The 23,697-nt window shown below is 38.9% G+C and overlaps 1 protein-coding gene and 1 long non-coding RNA gene across 6 annotated transcripts in view; one reads left to right on the top strand and one right to left on the bottom strand.

Annotated features, from left to right (window-relative positions):
* Positions 1-7,935, bottom strand: part of si:dkey-237h12.3 (teneurin-3) — a 150,833-nt gene extending 142,898 nt beyond the window's left edge. For all 5 annotated transcript variants that reach the window (XM_032527549.1, XM_032527552.1, XM_032527551.1 and 2 more), the window contains exon 1: positions 7,287-7,935. The gene's annotated coding sequence lies outside the window, so the exon portion shown is untranslated. The remainder of the gene's footprint in view (positions 1-7,286) is intronic.
* Positions 1-23,697, top strand: part of LOC116696537 (uncharacterized) — a 376,836-nt gene that overhangs the window by 82,090 nt on the left and 271,049 nt on the right. The gene's annotated exons all lie outside the window — the stretch shown is intronic.

The following is a 23,697-nucleotide window of genomic DNA, read 5'->3' as shown; positions in this document are numbered from 1 at the left end:
TGGCCCGTCCCCCTTCCTCCCCCCTGCTCCCCCCTCCCCTTCCCCCTCCTCATCTTGTTGTTGGCCATTTGCCGGAGCACAGATCAGACGGCTCTTCGCCATGGGTAGCGGTGAGAGCTGGTTGATGGTGCTGGTGTAGATCAGCGTTTCTCTCCCTTTAACACAGCTAGCACCTCCAACAATAGCTGCCTCTGACAGCTTTGCATAATTCATCTTGTTGAGTCTCTCTCCCTTTCCTCCTTGACGCTCCTCTCTGCCTCTTCTCTTTCAGTTTCTCTTCAGTTCTTCTTCTTTTTTCTTTTTCTTGCCTCCTGGCGCTTGGTGAAGGGGAAAGGGAGAACCAGGGCAGTGTTCCATCAGATGCTGCCTGTTTCCCCCTGACACCAGTGATTTTGGAGACACAGAAGTGTTTGTCTGCAGCACGTTGCCCAGACTCTGTGAATTCTGGATGCCATCTGAACCAGATTGTGTTCGTTCTTTATCGAGGCTCAATGCCTAAATCCCTTGGTGCAAGGAACCATTACCTAAAAAATACACAAGATGATCAATTTTTGAGTAGCTGATCTTTCTACATCCAAATGTGTAGGGGATGTGGTCAGATCTATTTCCATGTTGTTTAATTGAGTTGGCTGGGCTTGTACCTATAATTTGAAACTTCCTAATCTTTAAATATGTACAGCCATTGCCCATATCAGAGACGGCCAGGTAAAGGGAAAAATAAAAAACATAGGGAAAAAAGAACAGCAATATCATGACAGTATTTACTGGTAATTAAATTTCTGTGGCAGCTATAGCCTTAACCTACTTGGTGACGGATGAGAATACTATACTCAGTGTGACTGAGGAAAGATGATGAAATCCTGCTCCATCCTAAATCTCCTATCTCAGAGTATGATGCAGAATATTCACAAGTGGGATAAAAAGATACAAATCTCTGATACAGCCACTTCAGATTATTCCATGCTTCATCCCTTATAGTTTCAGCACATTTAGAAGGCAAACTATTGTGATAAACAAATCACCTAAAAAACTGAGCCAAACTCAGTGTGTTTTTTTTTTTCATTTTCTTGTCTGTCACTAGTACACCATAGCGGTCAACGTATAATCCTAACCATTTTATTGTTTGCTTTTGTTGTCTGTGAATTAAATAATAAAGAAAGGCATCCATCTGCCAGCGGCAGGATACAACATAATAAGCTGAGCAGAGATGTTTACAAATCCCATGAATAACCCTTCACCAATGACAGTACGAGTTATATATTCATTGAATTTTAGTGGAAAAAACACAAGCACAGGCATCATTTATTTATTTATTTTTATATAATTGCTAGTTCTGGACAATCAGAATATAAAAAGCAGTTGTTTTTTTCATCTGCAGTATCTCCCTCTATCTCAAATGGTAACAGCAAGTTATTCAGCTCCAACGTTTATCTGTATCCAAGACTACTAAGTATTGAACCCAGCTCTTGTCAAAACAGGCGCTCCCTTCCATGTCACACACCTAATTACACCAGACAGACATAATTCAAAGGGCCACAGTTTGCTATTTTCTCAATTTGGTATCACTGCAGTATTATTTCATACGGGTGAGAAAAAGGAAGTAATGATGTCCATGTACATTTGCTTAATTGAGAATCTTGCAAGGTGGTGTCAACAATTGCCATCTAATGCATACTCATAATGAATTGACTCGATGGTGTGCAAAAATAAACTCCACAGACCTGTGGCAATTTCCAGACAAATCCATGATCGACCCATTGTTACGGAAATACATTAAATTGTGATACCGCAGCTGCATTGTAATGAAGCTACAGCGAAATCACAACGCCACGGTGGGTGAGTGAAAGAATGCAAAAAGAATTTAAATCTTATCTGTCCAAAACATGGCTGGTAAATAAAATTAAATAAATGAAAAATATTGCAGTTATCATATTTATTAACATCAACAGAGGTTCCGTTTTAATTACAATTCTGCCTATCAAATATCAGTCTTGCCTGACGTTCTAATCTGGACATCTGGAGACATTATTGTATCACTTTTGTAGCCTGTCAACGGAGCACTCAGAGGGTGGCTAAAAAGCATTACTCAAAATACATTTGAAATGCTGGGAGCATACAAACCTGGCTACCAGATAAAAATTCAAACTCAGAGAGATATTCAAAAGTGCTGACATTGGGAGTCATTCAAATGCATCTCACATGATTGTACAACAAACTGGCCTTCCCTATTTTAGAATGTGCAACGGAGGGGGGGGCAATCAGATAATGGTGGCAGACAACGGAAGGATATGAGGGAGAGCATCAACACTGCAATGGGAATGCAAGACTACTGTGCTACTGTGACTGCTGGAAAATATCAAATCTGACCAAATAGAGACTTCAACCTGCTGTTGGAATTGTACAACTGTTACAAAAGGAATAAAAATACCCACTTACATGATATAAAATTAGAAGAAATACAAATTACAGACACACAATGAATAATTGATGAATAAAACAATTATGTATAAAGTGCAAAATACTTTTTTTTTGCACTTTATAGAGAATAATATATTAAGTGTGCTTTCTCTTTAGGCTTTATGGTTTCATATAAAAAACACTATACATAAAAAACTGGAGGGTTTTATTCTCTGGTTGTCAGCATTTTAAGAAGTATGTATGTAGGTCATGATGACACACTATCAGAATACAAACTGCAAGTCTTATTGAAGAAACATCAATTTGAAAATTCACCAACATTGCATTGGTTTCTCTACTTCCAGGGGAGAAACTTGGACAGGCTGTCCTTTAGCGATTGGCTGAGGCCCACTTCTGAATGCACACCGCTCTCCACTGAAAGTCAAAGATTGCTGACCTGTATACCATTGCACTAACTCAAGGCGCTAGTTTTACACTCTTCAATGGTCTGATATTCAATATTTTCTTCCTGGTCACCCTGCTGACAATAAAAAGACAGAATGTGTTGCTGACTGGCTCCCCACATGAACCAGCACCACACGTCCACACCATCGCTCTGCCTCGCCCGCCAGACCCGCAGCATTCATTCAGCAACACAGAGGTCGCGTCAACAGAATTATTGAGGCCGTCAAGCTTCTGCATCGACTAGCATAGCTGACGCCAAACTTCCCACTGGGCTGTCCAGTGGCCACAAAAGACCAGACCTGAAGCTCTTGTCAGGTTTAGGCTATTCTGGAAACCTCCTCCAGGCATAATGTTGCTTTGTGCGAATATAAGAAAACTGCAAAAGAAAGTCCTCCCAAGAATATGGCGAGTTACGACACCATGACGGGCAGAACAAATGTTTTAAACTTGGAAAGAAATAAAACTCATCAACAATGCATAATATTGACTGGTGAAGACCGATCTGTTATGTGTTGTAGTAAGTGACAGAAGGTCTGTGCTTTGCAATGTCCTGTAAATATGCAACGTTTCCTGACTTTGAATCTAATGTCTGGATTTCAATAAACTGCACAGGTATTGACTGAGGGCAATTTTCACAAGCAGAGAGCACAATGCATTTTGATTTTGTTCTCCCTATGACAGAACTAAGTACATTTCTGTTTGGCTCACCCCACCAGGCTCACCCCAGCACACACAGGGAGAGTTGCACTGTTACAAAGTCAAGCCTACTCCTCAATCTTACCACTTGGTCTTGACCCAGAAAGTCCACCACAGCATGCTGAGCCATAAATGTTAATCTGTAGGTTAAAATGTGAAGCGGTGCTGCTCCCAGAGCTGGACCAGCAGGACAGCATCCTGTGGCCAATTGCAGGTGGCTTTCATTTCAGCCTACTTTGGCAAGAGAGCAGCAGTAAATGTTCAAAATAAAGCCAAGAGCTGTCATTCTTTGAATCTTTGCTTTTCTTGATTTAAGTAATCCATACGCAGCTAAAGAAAGGCTTTCCCCCTTTGCCATCAAACAATCACCGGCACCAGCCGTTTTGTTTGTAAACCCCTACGCACAACAAAATCACCGCCAGCACGCCGCACACTGATGCATAAGATGCATAAATCAATTTGTGTTATGCACAACACAAAAGGTCATCCACTGGAGTCAACAATAGCCATGAAGTGGGTACAGTAGTTGTTCCCTTGAGAACGCACCTCTGTCTCCTTTCCTATCAAAATGCAATGGCAGGTATCACATTATACTATGCAAATATTCGGGGTGAAAAATACTATGTAAATCCATCGTGAGGTTAATAGAAAACTCTATTCATATTCTTAGCCGTTACTCAAGCACTTTGAGGCTAACCTATTTGAATTTTATAAAATATGTTTATGAATTCGGGAAAAGAATACAAATCTGTTTTACATGATTACAGTGATTTAAACGCATATACCGTCTTGAAACTGCTTGCATGCATACCATGTTTTTTTCTTCTTTTTTTTCTTTTTTCCCCTCGTGTAGCACACAATGTACTTAAGGACCACAGTGGTAATGCATCAAGTGCTGTCACTAAATATTCCTACTCCAAGCACATTTCAAGAGCATGCAATCCCCTCCCCCCTCTCAAATCCTCGGATGACTTTCAACAATAATTTGGCAACTTGCAGGAAAAACTTTTTTTTTTTTCCTTTATATAGCGAGGGTAAATTTTGCCACAAGTGTCACATCATTGCGCAAAATCCAAAGAATCCTCTGATTTAAGGTAATTAAAAGCACATATGCGAGTCTGTCCGTTGGCCGAGGTTTCGCCATCCCTTAGCCTGTTTCTTTAAATTTCTAGAGTACTTCAAGATCCTAAAGGCACGCTTTACTTTCAAGGCAACTATGTATCATGATGTCTGGCTAGTCTCATTGGAGGGAAAGGGAAAATGTACTGAGAGAAAAAAAAAACAGGTGGAAGAGAGTACAGCAGACAATAGCCAGGCATACTGTGTGTTAATAGTAACAGATTAGAGGACAGCAATTATGTAAAGTAAATATGACATGGAACCGATCCGTCGAGCCCCGGGAAATGTGGGTAGTTTGTCAGGCTGCATTAACCTTCACATGTTTGCTCTGATGTGTTGAAACAGACAACTCGGCCACGCTGTTTTCCATATCAAATGTTATAATTCATAAGGTCATCTTCTGAGCCACTGTCGGCATCAACAAGTAATAAGGAGAGGTTTTATAGGGACATGTCTGTGCATTGACTCTCCCTCCCTATCTCTCAGATCTTAGGAGTTATTTTTACAGACGGAGAGAAGTAATCTTGATTGCCCCTTAACGATCCATAAAAACTGTTTAGGGCAGTATTCAAGCCGGCGTTATCCCTAAAGGAGGCAGTTCTCATCACACAGAATATTAAATTCTCCACAGGAATAATGAAAGGGGAAATTACTTAAGGATAGGAACATAGAGTGGCAGTGTTGTGTACACAGTTCTTCTAATATTCCTGAAGTAATTAGATGAGTCTAAGCTCCAAGCGTAGTAAAAAACCACCCCGAGAATGCCCTTCTCTCAGCTGCATCAGAAATTGTAGTCACCTGCTTTGATTAGCTTTGATTAAAAAGCAATGAAGTTCAAAGCTGAGGAATTAGGCTAAAGCCTCAATAAAAGGGTGACAGCACTACATGTCTCAGTGCTAGATGTGCAATCGCCTCCTTCATTCTGGCACAGTGTATACCAGTCAATTTCAGTGAGTTTTTGCTTTTCACTTTAGAGCTGTGCAAAAATGTTTCAGTATCCTAATGTTCACTGTTCTCACTGAGAGTGCTTCTAAAGCGTGTAAACACAATACTTTATTTATCGGGATTCTGTGGCAGTCACCTAAACATTGCCATAGATCGTGATGTCTGATTAAGGAAAGTCAGTTTAAATTATTGCCCATGCCTTTGAGGAAAAAAAAGATAAACAAGCTGTACTAGTGCCCTACAACAAAACCACATGTTCAATATCGCCCAATAAGTGTAAGTGTAATGCCTTTACAGGCTGGCACAAGGAAGACAGACTGCTGTTACTCTCAAGGTTTGGAGCTCTTTTTTTAGTTCTCATGTGGCCCTCTAAACACAGCCAAAGGCTAAAGATTAGGAGAACATCAATCACATGCAAACAAATGTTTCGCAAGACACTTGCCCCTTTTCATTTAAGTAAACTCAAACGCCATTTTGTCTCTGATAATGAAAGTACGCGATATGATTTACCTCAACCTCTGCAGTTCCTCAACAGCACTCGGGATCATAGCCATACATCACTTTAGCTGGACAGATATACTTGTCCTCCTGGGCTATCATGTGGACTTAGATGCATGTGTTTGCAGATGAAATCAGATCAACATCTGGCTTGAGCACTAAGACAAGTCACCATGTTATGTAGCGGAGATACAATAAAAAGGAGGAAATGAACCCAGCCGATGTCTAAACTATTTTGTTTAATTACCAGGATTTCCAAAACCTCATGAAATCATACTTACTATACAACAAATTACACATTGCATTGGTTGTCAGACAACCTCCCCGCTCTCCTAATGCTGAAAATGCAACCCAAAAGTTGCAGCTTCTGCAGGCGCATGTCTGACCCAAGATGCTCTGAATCCCTTAGCAAAGACAACCGTCCTAGAGGCCTCTTCCAAATTCATTCAGTGGCTCTGATGAAATTGATTCTCCTCTTTCACCTGAGGCCAAAACCATAAATATGGTACATTTCAGCAAGTGTGTGTGTGTGTGTGTAAGCACTTGAAATATTAGTGGATTGAGCAGGTTATCTCTTCAGGTACACCCCGGTGAGGCTTTCAGGTTTTTATATAGCATTGTATGTGCAGATAGATTCACTTATTTGAACAAAGCCATCCCAAGGTGCCAGCTCTTGGTCAGAGGTCTTGAGGAGGGCACAGAAGTGAGAGGTGATGGAGACGGGGAAGAAGATTACGTTTAAATAGTTATGGCTGAGGAACAAATTGACTGCACAGTAACCTGCAGAAAAGCAGCAAGAAAAGGATGTTCTCCCCTGTCCCCATTTTAACATGACATTTAAAAATATCCAAGACTTACAAAACTCTTTGGAAGCACCAAGTGAAAACAAATTATATTTTCCAAACCACAGTAGGTGACTTTTACTAACTGCATCTTTTTGACTGTTGAACTTTAAGTGAGAATGTATTTCCGAAATTTTGACTTCAAAAACGCATCACGCTTATTAATTTATAATAGGCTACTGATGTGAAAAGGGGGTTGTAGGAGCCCGGCCGGTTTCGCCTCCACATCTAGTCATGGGACTCGGAATGTAGCAACAGAGCGTGCAGTCCAAATCCGTGACATCTATATAGATCAAAGATTAAAAGCACTAACAGCACACTGACCTGCACGGAGCTCCGGCGAGCCTGTCCGAGGCAGCGGCACATAAACTTCCAGCGGTGCGCTTTAGTCCAAACTTGCAGGCAGCAGTGGGCACGGTGCGTCGCGTTGCCTTTGCCTCACAAATAGCCGCGAGTGGAATTTGGCACAGTTGAAAATTCTTCAAAGACACCTCTTCCAAAATTCCACAGGAACGCTGTTGGCTTGGTAACACGTAGATGCCGACCGTGCACGACTTGAGCGAGGATGTTGTGCTGCGTGCTGGTGTCAGGAGCAGCTAGAGCTTCAGCTGCCAGCTCCGTGTGAAACGTGTCTCTGCTCGTGAAATCTTCCCCCGTCCTCCCCGTGGCTCAGCGCTCAGCCAATACTTCCAACAATGCAGTTGTCCCTGTTCAGAAGGTAACACCGTGTTTGTTTCCTGTCGCCCAGCAGCGATGCAGGATGATCTTCCTTCTAATTTTTGTAATTTTTTTTTTTTTTTTTTTTTTTTTAAGAAAACTCAGTCGGTAAGGATGCGCAGGCTCACCAGCCGCTCAGCTGCTCCATTGTCCGATAAGCACTTGTCAGCTGATAAACTGCGCATCCTGTCGCTTTGCTCAACGTCGCCTTAGGTCTGCCCATCGGCATCGGTGTAGTGGTGCAGGCCGTAGGCTACACATGAAGGAGGCTCACCTATGAACTCCAGCCGGTGTGCAACATGCAAATAGCTGTTTTCTTATTAGGAGAAACAAAATACGATTCACCTTAAAAGCTCCTTACAGTATATGACGAGCCTACACCAGTTTGATAACTGACGTATTTAGCCTACTCACTTGTGTCTCTACAGATTTCTTTTTTAATTATGAATACCAAACACAAAAGGTCACTAAATATTACAATAACAAATGCCATATAAGTTCATGTTTGTAGTCAGTTATATGCTAGAAAAATCCATACATTTATTATAAAACCGGTAGAAGTGGATTTACTCTGAGCTACATCCTCCTCTCAGCCTACCTGCCTGTGTTCCCTCAGCCTGCTCTCCTCTCCTCTCTTTTGTATTGGGGAAGCTGTTCATTAAGCTGACCTATGTCGCGTGCTGCCATATAATTGGCTAACTCTCAAATCTCCGATGTCTCACCTTCAGTCTGACAAAAGGAAAAAAGGGAAAGGCAGACTGATGTACATGGATTATTTCTTACAGATGACAAGCAACTAAGGTTTATTCAAGCTGTTAATTAAACTGTTAGATAAACAAGAAGGCCTAAACGACTTGTTCAAATTAAAACGTTGCATTCTAGACTGGCTGTCGAATAAATATTGATCCACATTGTTTTTGCTCCGTTTGCCATCTGTAGTGGAATGTATCAATTGCAGCATGAATGTGCAATAAATATGCACAATTTGATTTCTATCAACCCAAACCTTCAAGAAATGTTATTCTAATGCATATCATTTTCAGATGCTGTCCCCATGTCTTTCACATTAACACAACATAATGGGGGCATGCTTTGAGGGTTTTGATAGGCTGATTATAAATACAGAGTCAAAGTTCTTCAGTGTTTTGCAAGTGTGAAAACGTCATCTCGATGAGCTCCAGTTAAAGAAATAGTACACATTGCCTTACAGGTATTTTCATTTACTTTGAATAAGCTTTGTGATTGAAGAAAACATATGTGATGCTATCTCATAGTCTCAATGATAGCATTTAGAGGACGTACTGCGTGAAGCAGAGTTGCATTAATTACAAATGCAACAGCCCACTAATCTCACTAGAAAGGCATTTTGAGGGAGAGTCATTTTGGTTCTAAGGGAGAGAAAAGAGAGAAAGACTAACAATGCCAATAGTAGATCACAGACCTTCAAGCTGGTCTGCAGGCCCCATGGCTCAATAGGGGGCCAACTACTGCAGCTCTGGGCAATTTTTTTTTTTAATCCCCTTCCTGAATTTAGCCCACGTCCGACCACATGCAGTGATGAAGTTATCACTGAGGACAGCTTTTCTCCAAGCAAAATCAGGCCTGGCCTTCAATGCTTGATTCTTCTATTATTCCCGGAACACATCAAAAACCTGCCACCATCAAATGGCGTTATCTGCATGAAAGGCAACTGCCCAACAATCTATCTCCAACTCTGCCATTCAATCTTCAGTGAAGGGCATGTAAAAAAGAGGGGAAAGAAAGGAAGGACATAAAAGAGGAGAGGAAGTCTCGTAAGGGCTGCTGAAGCCATACCCCTCCCTCTTTCCTCTACTTCAAGTCAAACTCCTTTTTTCCCATTTCTGTAATATTTTTGGGTGCTTTTCAGAGAGACTGTGTATAGAAGTTACTAAGCAACTATTCACACAGTCTATCCACATGGTTATTTTAAGTTTAGTGAGTTGATGATAGATTAATGGTCTTTCACTTTCTTGAACCAAAGAAAATATCTGTTTTCTGTTTAACCCTTGTGTTGTCCTCAGGTTAAATTTGACCCGTTTCAAAGAAATACGGGTTTCTTTCAACCAAATTACCCACAAATAACATGGATGTATGTATTTAAGTAGAGAACAAATAGAACGTTCTTTGCAGGTAATTCCTTAATAATTGATTACTTTCATTGCATTTTGGATGTTTTATTCAATTTAATAGCATTTGAGTAAAAAAAATTTCTATAGTTTCAAAACAGCATCCTGTCTAAACTTTGACACAAACATGTCTGCAATCCACTCACCATCCTCTGATCTTGACTATTAGTCAAAATAAATAGTAATTTTTGCTTTTTTTAACAAAATAAATTGCTACAATGTCATTTAAATTAGGTGTATTGACCATGAATAAAGAAAGCTTTGAAAAAGTGACACCAGAAAAGATAAAATGTTTTCTTAATACAGCCAGTCTTTAGTTTGCATTGTTATACAGATTCCCTTCTTTGAGACCTTCTGCGAGGCATTCATTTCTCTCAGTCACACTCAGTTTATGTCGGTGCAGCCAACTGTGCCCTCTATTGGAGGCCAGACACTTTCAACACCTAAATTCAAAGACTAAGGCTGAATCCCATTTCTCCGTCTTACCCCTTCCCCTTCATCTTACCCCTAGTCCTTGGCCCTTAAAACCGAGTTGTAAGCGCTAGGGGTGAAAACATACTCCTATGAAATGGGACACCTCTTGGTTAGACACACTTCCAAGATGCTGTCTACAAGTGTGTCAATGTCGATTGCGTGGGTTTTGACAACAGTGTCATATGTATGTATCTATTTCTTTTATATTCACTTTGGTGGTGATGGTGCAGATTTTCTTATGTGCGTAGGCTACTACTTAGGTCTGTTTGCAATAAATATTTTTATACACACTGCATGGTGTATGGTCTGATTCAGTTCTCACTGTATTGAATGACATTGATGTTCAGAAACACTTTCTTTGTTAACAATGTCTGTCTTTATTGCCCACAACAGGCAAAAACATCATATAAAATATATTATATTACAGAACCATTATCAACTATTAGAACCATAACTTACATGTCACACACATAAAAAGGCAGTCAGACGTGTAAAACTCAATAAAGACACACAAGACCACAAACAAACCAAAACACTACAGCTATTCAGAAATTCCAGACAACAGTCTGGTGTCCTGTATCATGACCAACAACAATGTACAAGTGCATGAACAGGAATTAATTACAAGTGATTACAAAAATACAGTACCAAAACAACAATGAATGACTACAACATGAACATATGACTTACTCCCGTAGTTGCTTTGCAGCATATTTTGATTTAAGAAACTTCTGCTCGTTTGAGGCCAAAAGCAGATCAGCTGCTGTGTGTCCTCCGGCATCCCTGTGTGATACAGGACGGTATATATAAAGCACGTATCAATATCTCCAAAGCACTTAGTGTGTTGCACTGATATCAAATGAAATTCGCTGCTAATGGTAAAACTGTAGACATGCATGGAGTCTATTTAAAGCGGAGAAAGGCGGGACTGTTGGGCAAATCAGCAATGCAACGTTATTGTTAGCGCTAGCATTAGTGTAGCAAGCTAGCAATTTAAAAAAAAGTTTCAATTAAGAACATGATTGGAAGTGTACATGTACAGGCCTGTATAGAGCACAAAACAAGACTGTCATAATTTTTAAATCAATTATTTAAGCCAAAAATATGTGTCTCTCTGGTTGCCATTGTTGCCGGCTGCGTAGTGTATTCTAGGTACTCCTTACTTTCAAGTAAGCTCAGGAATTTGCTTAAAACTAAGGGGTATCTACACCTTCCATTTAGCCCTACCCCTCTATCAAAATGAGTATTGGGACAGCCCTTACTCTCACGTTAACGCGCAAAACTAAGGAGAAGTGGAAGGGGTAAGGTAGAGAAATGAGATTCAGATTAAAGCACAGTGTGATGGGTGTGTGCATACAGTAAACAACTGTGTTGTGCATGATGAAAAGACCATTAAAGGAATTAGAAACTAAAACTTGAATGAGATTAAGCATTTAACAAAATACAGCTTTGCATCAAACAAATGGCCCAAAGACAAGTTATAGATTAATATAGTTTCTGAAAAGAACAAACTTTTATCAGTACGAACATGCAGCGCTTGATTCATGCAACCTGTAGTGCAGCACCTTCTTTAGACTTGTAGCTCAAATTAGCAATAGTCACAAAAATTAAATGCAGGAACATACTACTCTATTATTTGCTGCATTTGCTTTCCAGGCTACCTACGACTTGCAGGGAGTGTGCCTGAATACACAAAACATGAACCAGAAACTTCACCATTGAAGCCCAAGAGCATAGCATACATTAAAGAATAAAAGCCCCTATCTCAGTTCAGCTCCGTTTGTCTTACACATGTTCAGTATCGGCAGAGGAAACAGATGGGCCACACCACGGGGACGCAGAGACCTATGGACATTATAAAAAAAAGCAGCATTGACGCATTATGCATACACTTTTTGTACTTTTCCTGTGCATGCAGGAACTTGTCCCCAAGGGGTCAGACAGCGAGTCTGTTGCGTTCAAAACTGTGTCTTGTCTTGTTTGATGTCTGTTCAAAGAGCAAAAGTAACAATACATGCACGCTCTGTATATGTGCCAAGCATTATATTCACACTGTAAAGGCTATTGCCTTTCGATAGTCTAGTATTGTGTTCGGCAAACTAAACGGACATGTATAAAGGGATTGGACAGAAATTCCCTTTTCATGTGGAAATGAATCTCTTCCAAAGGGACAAAAAGCTTTCACCCTTAGTTATACAGTGAGGATTTTAGGGAAACACCTTTTTTCCTTTACATCTGAAGGGGGAAAAAGCATTCATTTAACGCCAAAAAAGAAAGTTTTATGACAGGCAATATCAACAATTCTTACAAATGAACTATTTTTCAAAGATAAAGGAAGTTTTAGCTTTTGCAAACATGTCTCAGATTTATTCTTGGCCAAAATCTTTCACAGTCGTCAACAGTAGAGGAGGATGGAGATGGATGCCTCTCTGCCAAGCTTTTAAATCTCACAGGACACGTTAAAATGAGGTGGGAGGGCCTTGGTTTTCTTCTGAGGCCATTCTCTGAACATTTCTATTGATTGTGGGTCGCTATAGCACCACCAAGTCAAAAGAGGAAACTAGAAAACCTGAGAAACCCGAAAGCTAGAAAAGCAATTTTCAGGCCAATGAAAGGTAATTAAAAAACTCACACCAAACAGATCAATGTAACCTTGTATTATCTATAGAAATGTGGGTTTGCTTTGAACATATGTTGATTTTATGTACGTCGTTTTAAATAAGCTCTTTCATACTCAATCACATTTTTTGCTTTGGAATTGAATGAAGAAAAAAATAATTAAATTTGTTTTCAATTTAGTGATAATAAAAGAAACTCCCCACTTTTTTTTCAAGATATGGGTAAAAAGGACTTGCAGTAAAATTAAATACCGTTTAAAATATCAAACCGGCTCAGTGTCATCCTAAGTCTTTCACACGCAGGGACAGCCTCAAATGAAAGAGACGTGATGAATCAAAGCTAGTGGTGGGCCTCAATAAGTCCATTCAGTTCATTTGAAAAGCTTAACCAATAAGCAAAGAGGGTAGCGTCCAGAGATGAAACACACTTTGTCTGACCATGAGGAGTATGACAGACAGCAGCAGAGTGCAAGCAGGGGCTGACGTATTTCCTTCTTCAGTTAGTAAAGGTTAAATGTGCTTTTTATTGTCATTTCTTAGCACTTACATACATAGAAACAATATGAGTTCTCTGCAGCAGTGGGCAGCCACAGTGCCGGGGGACACACTCCAGTTCTTTTGCCAGTGACTGTAAGTAGTTGATCAATTCTGATATAGTAGTATATAAGTTGATGTCTTTGGATACAGCGGGCATGGTCAAAATACTTGCACTACTCCTCAGTAAGCACTATTCAACTTTGTTGACATAAAATCTTTGCAATTGTCATTTTTCAACTTGAGAGAAGTTTGGCACATGGTCTCCAAGTTAACATTGTGAGTTATGAGTGAATGAAACAAAATCCAACTCTGGAATTCATTTCCTTCAAAGTTTGATCAATACTATAACATTTTGTATCTACAGTATAATCTTAATCTGTCACGTCCAGCTCCCGCTCCCGCTCCTGTTTTGCATTTTGTTTGTATTCATAGACTTCCTGTTTTATTTTGAAATTCACTGTTTGTCTGACTTACAGGTCATTTGTCTTCCCGTCCTTGTTTGTTTTCCCGCCTATATGATTACGTTTCCCCGCCCTAAAGTGTGTCACCTGTGTGTCGTTGTCAACCCCAGTCCCAGGCTTTTGTTTTGTACCTTCGACCACGTCTACTGCCTGCCAATTTTGTAACATAACCAAAAGGTTAGCTTGGGGAAATGCAGTACACTTTTCTCTACAGCTATAGTTTACTAATAGAAAAAAGGCAAACATTTGATTAGTTTTTCTTCTTAATTGCACCAACTGCACATAACATCACTCTGAAACTGCATTTATTGTAGACTGGCTCATGGCTTTGTACATAAAGAGGTTTACTACTATTTGTGTGTCCAACTCCACAGGTTATTTAGTACCAGCCATACTATTTTTAGGTTTTAGGCATTATTTTTCTCTCTGTGTCTTTGTCTTGAGATGCATTGCCGTACCTTGCAATCAATCTTCAACACGTAAAAGTAGGCTACATAGAATAGGCAGAATCATGTTGTAGCAAACAGCAATGTGGAAAAATGAAAGGAAAAACCTTGGATTTATAAAATGACTGTATACAAGTGGAGCATACTACGAAAAAAAAAAAGATTACATGCTATGAAATCAATCACTAACTTTCTAGAAGTCCCACGTTCACTGGTTTGTATTTAAAGCTTGAGATGGATAAAGTTGGTGGTCATCCAGTTTGAGGACTGAAGTGTTTACCTGGTCAACTGCCACAAACACACATCAACTTCTGTCACTTTGTAAACAACACAGACATTAATAAGTAGAGCGCAAGACACTGAACAGCTGCTGTTGTCTGTCAAGCACATTATTGCTATTCTACGCATCGTACTGTAATCTCTACCAGTTTGACTTGACCCTCTTTTCTCTGTCAGTTCAGGCAGAGTGGCTAAATCACTATTGTAATAAATTACTTATATGTTTTTTATATATTTTATTTTTTCAAAACAAATGTATGTTTCCTGCCACTTCCATATAACTAGTAGAGCTAGACCGGTATACCCTATGGGCTGATATTAAATCATTGCAGATATATTGTGAGCACTGAGAAGTTAATTTGTTAACTGGAAAACATTCCTGCTTAGTATGTATCTTGGTCACAATAATAAAGAAAAAGATCTGTATAAATATTATTTGCTTATGTTCTGTTAATGGAAAAAATGAAGACTGCCAGCCAATATGAGATAGTTCTAAATGCCAGATATCAATATTTGCCTCATAAATCGAGTATTGGTACTGCTTTGGTAAAGCAAAGCATTTCATGAAAGTGAGTCATATGTTTTACACTTTTCTTGAAGTTATTGTTGCCTTGACATCTACCATGCAGTTAGATCCATGAACATTGGACATTGTTAGACACACAGGGCTTTAAATGTTGCACCAAAGACCAGTTTGATGGACAGTAGACTAAACCCTCACTCTGTCTCACCAAACTGTACATTTCCAGGGACACCTGTCAACCTTAAAGAAAAAAACCTTTTCAATAATCATACACATAACCTAGACTCCCATTGCCAGACCCTCCTCCAACAGCACTGCGGAAGAGGGTCTAGCTACTCCACACAGCATTCCGGGATGAGAGAAAACCATACTCTGTTAATTACTTTTAACCAATCATTGCACTGTGTGCTAAGCATACTTCCACTCTCACACTGCTGAATTGTAACAGAAGCTGTGTCAAGCCCATCTTAGCTGAGTCCAAGTCAATTTCAAGACTAAAGACCAGAGTCCTATTCAATGCTGAAATAGTCAATCAGTTGTGCACAAGTGTGTTGGATTGCAACATATTTCATGAAGTCACACTAAAATGAGAAATTACATTTTGGCATTTCTCCCTATACAGCTATTGGACAACCATTGTCAGAAACTGAAAGACAATTTGTGTGTATTTGAACAGGAAAACATATTACTTTCCTAAATATGAAATCATAAGTGGTGACCTAATTGTAAACCAGGAGGCATACATAAAAAAATTAAAACCAGAAATACTATTACAGACATTTGCTCAATCCAAGTTTTATTTTGTTTGATTAATCTTGGTTTTATCCAAAATCTCTTTTTTTTTCAAAATACAGACTGATAGCTAACATATTTATTTGGGAAAACACATTAAAGTGGTTGCTTAACTTAATATATGGTAACATTAGACATACAGTGACTACAGTGTAATTTGTTAGTATTGCATACTGATAACAGAACACTCCCATCCATCAAAACACATGGGACTGTGTGTTGTCTTCTATTACCATTAAATCAACCTCTTCCTTACTGAAAGGAAATTGGTTTATGAACCAAACCACCATCCCTGGTGTTGTGTTTTGGACCAACATCCTGTTTCAATCAAGTCCCAGGGACCAATTCAAAGAGTCCCTCATTTTGAAATACATCACAGTAAGGAGGCCAGATGATCTCAAAGTAATTGCAGAAACTGTAGCTACAACTCTGTCTCATAGAGGTGTGCAGAAATTCCTCTCCGAAAAGGTTGGATAACAACGCCTTTTGGAACCAGAGGCCGTTTTTATTGGCTCTGAGTTTAAAAACACACACCTCCAGAAAAAAAAACGTCTCTGCTTTGTTTTCTATCTGGCCAAAAACAACTTGCCTTTGGTAAGTTTGTTATGGTGATGATAAATTGGATAAAAACTCAGAATTTAATAGTGTGTTTATGGTGTGTTTACAATAGTAAACTTTGATCTACTGTATCAAACCTTACAAAAAGCTTACGATTATTACTTATTAGGGAGAGAGTATTATTCACAGTCTGCCCCTTCATGTCTGGGACTGTGTGAACATTACTGGGGCGGGGAGGGGGGGGCTGAAGATTTTTTTTCACTTCATTACAAAGCTTCTTTGGACCCTTTCCTTCCTTGAATGAGAGAAAAGCTGCCTTAAGCTCCCCTCAATATCTCTTAAGTAATACAACAGTACTAAATGTGTACAGTTAATTTAGCTATAAATAACTAAAAGTGAACAGGATAGAAGATGGTGTAATTAAACAATAAGGACTTGTCCTGTTTACCAAATATTCTATCCATTCTTTTTTTAGCCACATTTTTCAAACACATTTTGCTTTACTGCATTTTGTCTTTCTTTTAAGATGCAGTGTGAAGTTAATTTGAAAGGTGCCACAACATAGTGACAAATGACAGTTAAAACCACTAGAAAAAACTCCCACAATATCCCATAAAATGTAGACTACCCTCCCTTAAGCAAAACAAGTAAAAAAAAATAAAAATAAGTCTCTCCCTTTTATGCACACAGCCCCCTCCCAATAACTTTAGTACCGTCCCTTAATCAGTTTATAGCTTACAAGACAGAGTGTGAGATTCTGTGGATGAAAAGTGTTGCTACCACCAAATTTACTGGTTTGAGTTATGATGAAAACACAGCCTGTCTGCTGTAATTGTCCCAGTCTATGTGAGCTTAAAGTGGAATTGGGGCGACTTTACACGGGATCATGGTTTTTGAAAAAAATGTCAGCTCTGGACTGTACATTTCAACATCCAACAAATCCCTCGTGCTACTGATATTAACTAATTAGTACATTGTATCACAACAGTACTAAGTCATTTGTATCTAATAGTTTTAGATGCAGGAGATAAATTAAGTTGGGATTTAGACAGTGCAAGCAAGACCACCTTGTAATAAAACCCTGGTTTACCTAAACAGCAGCTGCCCTGCCAAATCCCTTGCAGTGTGCAAGTAAAAGTGATTTTGATCTAATGTTAGCTAAGTACACCATTATGCTCTCCCTAGCTGGTTATTGCACTTAGTGCAATAAGCAATAACATTCACTCCGAGAGGACTTGGTTAAACGTAGGCAACTTTTGAGTGCTAAAAGTGCCAGGTTAAGAAAACAGCAGTGCGTTTATCAAAGCCTTAGTGAACGCTACTGTACTCCAACACAGGGCTAATGAAGAGATATGTCCTCCATTACAGGGCCATACTCCTGCTGCAGCGATTAAAAAACTCTCCAGAGGGGCTGTATCACAGGCTTTCATTGAATCTGGACCTTTGCAAATCTTCATCTCCTGCACAATTTTTATAAATCGAAGTCTAATGAGCACAGTTGACATAACTATGATTTATTGTCTCAGAGGGTTAGCAATTTCACCACTGCACTGTAAATTATGAATGTCAAGGGTTTAATCATATTCATATATATTCTCAACAAGGGGAATATGATGTGTCACGTGAGTAAAAGGGCTTACATGTCTCTCTCTCTCTCTCTCTCTCGCTCTCTCTTTTTATTGTAGGTGTGTTACTTGCAAACATGCAGAGTACTAACAAGCTCCCTGAGGTGGGCTGATATTGTTGAAGGCGAGTACAGAGCAACATCTAATACCAGGGATCTCTTTGGGACCCACTTCAGTGTGTTGTGGCATGCTGCTATATTACGATTTCTCTGTCTTCAAAGACTAAATTACTATAACGACATTGTTAATATTATGTGCGTAATTGTCAGTTTAGCATTGACATTGTAATTTAGTTTCATTTTTATGTTTCTATACACTGTAGGTTGAACAGTATTTTTATTTAGTAGATTTAATTAGAAATTTTCATCACTTCACAAATTATTTTTAGACATTGCGTCGCCTCTGTGAGTCATTAGAGACGTTTTAATTCAGGATCAGTAGCAGTGGTGTTGAGATCGAACTCCTCTTTTACAAACTGGAATCAAGACAGACCCCATTCATCGATAGGCTTTCATCTTCCTCCCAGTCTTTGACCACTCAACAACACCGGCCACTTACAATTAGCTTCCCCTTTCACCTTAAGAACTATCAAGGGGGTCCGCTGTTGAGCTGTGGACTGTGATGGATGGTGTACAACAGACCTACAGGGCTCGGCCATTGTGAGAGCAAAGCAAGCATTGATAACAGCCTGTAGAACTATTGACATGATAACATTTCAGTCCGCTAGGCCACAGCAGCACTGAGCTGCAATAAATTGAGATGAATGATCAGTCGATGACAATTTCCATAATCGTTATACCTTCCGTAATTCATCAAGGTAATGATACCGGTGTCCCTAATGTCACATTTATTCCATTTTGTGCACAGCGGCAGGCGCAGAGCAAGCCCCCCCCCCCCCACACTCCCTTTCCAAAAGGATTGATTAAACACCAACTGCTTTTCGCTCCTGCTTGTGAGTGGAAGAAGAATGTGTTATTTGACCAAAAATAACAATGAAGGGGATGGGAAATGCAATCTAATTCCTGCTCATTCAACTTCCTCTCTCTCCTTCAGTGACAGGAAAACAGGAGGCCATTAGAGTTCAGTGTTGGCATTGTTTCCAAACCAGGGGGCAAAGAGAGATCTCTACTTCCTTGCTCTCTGGAACACATCAAGATTCATCATTTTCACATTTCTCGTCTCCTTTTTTCCCCCCTCCACTCATTAATGACATAGTTCCTCTTTGACAATTATTCATCATTATTCGGCAAACGATAGCGGTGTAAACGAGCGCTATGATTCAATTACAGACTCAGTCATATGAGATTAATTTCCTGGCTTCTGTGTATGTTGCATATTGCTGCAGACATGTTTGCACACCTTGACAAAAATAACAATTCCATTCACAGAGGTGGTAAACAAGGTCTGATCATTTTTCAAAATACAGTTTCTATTCAGTCCAAAACTACGCTGCAACTCTGTATTCATTTTCTGCTTTGAGACTCTCATTTAAGAAAGTACTTCAGCATGCAAATATCATAACCTCATTGCAGCAGCAGAGCTACAGTACTGTATGTCATCTGTCAATAACAGTGAGGGAGTGCTTACATTTTAAAGACAGTGAGGATCTATAATAAACTCAACACCACTGCTGTCTAGGTTTCATTAAGCCTGTATAGACTACAGGCATGTTGAAATCATCAATGCTGACACAATAAAATCATTGAATTACAATGTGGCAGAATAACCAAATTAGATTCATACAATATGAGAAACCGTAGAGATTAATTGAGCTAGTGAAAACCTCTTACTCATTTTTTAACTTTGATTTTGCATGACTTGTGCAATTTTGTATGGCACTGCACTACTGTTTTCCATAATGCCACATTATCGAGGTTGGGCAATAATTCAGTATCATCATTTGGAATCTTATTGTGCTTTTATAATCATATTATCTTATCACTTGTACATAATTACATAATTTAAATGAATGATTCCAAGCAAACTGTAATTAAAAACTAACAAAATGAATAGTTAGTGGAAAACAGTTAATTGCATTTAACATCTGTTTAATAAGTTTAAGTAAGTTTGCACACATTCCCATTTTGTCATATTGATTATAGCAAAGACCAAAACTGGATTTTTGAGGCCACTACTAATAATGATATTTGAGGCTTTAAAAATCTAATAATGCTGTAATCGGCCAAGATTCTTCTTCTCTTTGTCTTTTACATGAACAGATAATATGACAAACATTTTTGATCATTTCTTAAATTTGGTTATTAAACATACTGAGCAGGACATTTTACAATTTAAAAGTAAACTTCTAAGTGCTCTCCGGTGGACAAACTTATGTAACGGCATTACCGTTTCTAAATTACCTCAAACTTGCAGTAGGCCTACTTTCATTTCTCTCTTAATGGCCGACAGTTCTGATATATCTGCAACCAGCAACTACTGTCTGATTGAAAATGTCAGAGCAGATTCATCTATCATTGTTTATCATTTGTAACCAGACATTTTTCTTACAAATATTGTAACATTACTTTCAGCCAGAGGTCCCATGAGCATGTCAAGTAAAATAATTTAATTCAAATAATAAATTAAATTGAGAATGACCGATGTTTGGGTTAAGCATGTTTTATATATTATTGTTTATGTAGCAGTTGTGTAATATTATGTGTGGATCCCACAGACCACAAATGCCATTCATCTTCTGAAAATGCAACTCCACATCAGAGCCCACATACAGCATACAAAATGACTGACTAGCTGGCTCTTTGGGAAGATTATTATAATTCATTTTTCAGCTCTGGCAGACTGTTACTTTGACCCATCACTTCTTCTCTCCTGCGTCTGTGAGTATACATTTTTTCCCTCTGTTACTTCTGGTAGCTCTCCTTTTACAAGTCTCTTCCAAACTTTATAGCCATTACTGTTGTGGCTGTCCTTCTTCGTGTAAATATAATCCACCGACCTTCATTATCACTATCTCATTTTTCATTATGTAAATGTAACATGTAAATTCCCTACACACCTGAACATTACAATGTGTCACAAAGGTATTAAATTATTCCTAACCTGTATAGGAGCCTTCTGACTTTCCACTTGCTATTTCCAGTGAGGCAAGTGTGAGTGGGTGTGTGTACGAAATATCTTTCCCTAAGGCTCAAGCCTTCACATGAACATTTGATTGACATGGTATTGATTTATCTCTCCAAATCCTAAGACAAACTGTCAATACAAATGTCTCAGGAATAGCAAACCAGGATCAGATTTTGTGGTGATGGACACATTTTGGAAAATGGTAGACAGCGCAGGAGCCATTTCAGAGCAGCTAATGAATCAACAGTTCCATTTGAAATAGCTGTGCACCGGGAACTTAAGTTTACAACTAAAAAAAATAATTACCTCAACATCTTTCACAGATGAGAAGAACTTTCACAGTGGCTTGGTTGAACACTACAGAGCAGGAGCAGCAGGGAGTGGATATAATTGAGCTGAAATTGGTCTCCCATGGCAATGATACTTTGTTCAATCTAATGCTCTGCAGTGATTGGATGATCAGCTCTCTCATCCCTTCTCTTGAATAGAGGTTGAAAAGAGGCCCATCTAATAGGTTGCCTACCATCAAATCTTTGATAGAAGACATAATTCCTGCTTTAAGGGATAACAAGATGTTTTCATCGGCTAGACAGACCAGAACATAATGCTTTGAATACTAACTGAAAGCCATGTCTACAACAATTTCTTTACTAATTTTCGAAGTGAACTTTATAGCCTAACATTATGTTATTATGCATTTAGAGTAACAAACACGTGTACAGGAAGACATATACCCTAAAAATGTGGAGGACTTGTGTTTCTGTTCTGTATTTTGCATTGCACTAGAGCAAGCCTAATGTTCTTATGTGAGGCAGAAAATCAAACTTGTTTATATATATATGTTCTCGACTTGAACCAGAGTTTCAATAGAGTAATCAATTCATCATGCATCTCTTTTGGATCAATATCTACATGTGGGAGTGCACAAAGCGATGCTTGCAGGGGTTCCACTGTTGTCTTCAAAGATACAGAGCCATTAAAAGGAGAGAGGAGATGAGCCTTCTAAATAAAGGTCTTTCTGTTTTTTTGTATTAAGGTAATGGTGTAGGTTTGGCCAACAAATGTAACTGTTAAACCCTGCATAAGCCCCTCAACAGCTTTTGAATGTCATATGTTCTGGCGTGTAGATTCCCTTGTATCCGTCAACACTGAAAGCATTTTGATAGAACTGTATCCAATGTGATTTAAAACATGAGCCACAAGCTATTTTCAGCCATTGCAGTAAGGTTAAATGTAGCATAAGTGACATTTGCAGTAGCGTTTACGTAAAAGAGCGGCATCATCGCTATAATAAATTTTATAATCTGGATGTGAAAGATTAATAACCCCCCCTATAGAAAGTGTCAAATTGTTCATCATTAGTTCATTATAGCTAATGCATTCTGGGAGTTGGTCTGTGAGGTCATGTTTATACTGTACAATACACAAGGTGTTTGTTCTGAATCAAATGCTTCTCAGTTTGAGGACAGCAATCATAAAATAGTTGTACGTCAAGACACCTCGGAGTGTTTTTTCGTGCTTTTTGAAAACTAGGAAGTTGTGTTGAAATTATATTTTAATTTAGAGATGAAATTCAAAATCAGGTTATTAGGTAAGTTGAAGTTATTACCATGTAACACAGCATCAAGCAGATGTGCTGTTGCTTTGGTTACCTGCAATTTAAAACACCTTTCACCCTGATTAAGACCACTGATTGTTTAACTGTTATAGTCTTAACTGCCTATAGACTTTGTTTTAGGTGTCATTTTATGCCATTTTACATGACACCTGCCAGCCAATCAGAAAAATATTTGATATTTTTTTCCAGGGTATAATTACTACTAAAAACCTTTGGTAAACCCCACTTAACCGGTCTCATTTGTCTGTGTTTTCGTCTGTTATCTCCTACATTGTCTTTGGAAACTTGGTGAAAAAAGTAGGGCAGAGAGATGCAGAACCATGTGCAACAAAAGTCCATGCCCAGAGCTAAACCAGGGATGTTGCAGTTCATGGTTATCACCCTAGACGGTTTGTACTTACTGTAAGCCAACAGGTGAGAGCAGATGGAGAAGTAAAGTATACAGACCAACTGTAGTATTTCATAATCACAGAAAGAATGTTACATGGAAATTTCATAAAGTTAATTACAATTTAGTCATACACCACCAATATTTATAGTACTGTAAGTTGCTGTGTGTATTTTTGATCGTGTTTTTCATATTTTCACTGGATCACCAAGAAGTCTATAAATAAACCAAACTTCTTTTCTCTCTCTTTTCTTTCATCATTGACATCCTCCAACTGCCATCACATTTATGTCGCCTACAAGTGGATGTAAACTTTTGACTGTAACCTTGGTGGTGTGGTGGTGCTATGGTCAGTCAGCAACATGTATTTAAGCAGCAATGATGTGTACTTGTTTTGTATGTTTGATGCAATGTTTTTTTTGTGGTCCAAAGAGAAGGTAAAGCAGTCAGATAAAAAGTAAGCAACTG

Source organism: Etheostoma spectabile, chromosome 10, assembly GCF_008692095.1.
Source record: "Etheostoma spectabile isolate EspeVRDwgs_2016 chromosome 10, UIUC_Espe_1.0, whole genome shotgun sequence".
Classification (NCBI taxonomy): Eukaryota; Metazoa; Chordata; class Actinopteri; order Perciformes; family Percidae; genus Etheostoma; species Etheostoma spectabile.
This window is presented reverse-complemented; position numbering and strand designations above follow the sequence as displayed.